The sequence below is a fragment of the Tamandua tetradactyla genome, chromosome 3, assembly GCF_023851605.1.
Source record: "Tamandua tetradactyla isolate mTamTet1 chromosome 3, mTamTet1.pri, whole genome shotgun sequence".
In the NCBI taxonomy this organism is placed as follows: domain Eukaryota; kingdom Metazoa; phylum Chordata; class Mammalia; order Pilosa; family Myrmecophagidae; genus Tamandua; species Tamandua tetradactyla.
The window spans coordinates 99,924,966-99,925,307 of record NC_135329.1 but is presented as its reverse complement, the minus strand read 5'-3'; positions in this window follow the sequence as shown (position 1 = coordinate 99,925,307).

Below are 342 nucleotides of genomic sequence, written 5' to 3'. Positions count from 1 at the left end.
GCATGTTCTTAATAAATCTTTTAAAAAAAGTAAGTTTAAAAGAGTTTCCTTCTTTTTTTCTCTAAGTTCTCACAAACAATTAGGTAAACATTGCAATAGACATTTGTTATTAGCATATGTAAAATCCACTCCCTCTTTCTCTAATAAGAGTACCCTAATTTCCTTATGGCTCTAGGCTCCCTCACTTTTAAGTCTGTGTGTTCCAGCAGACCTCTGCTTATTGCCAGCTTCAGTAGAACACAAGGTTCTCGTTTGACTGATCCAAACACTTTATTCCACCATCCATAATGATGATTCAGAGATGAGCATGCCGTTCAGAGCCACTCAGAAGTAACTGTAGAA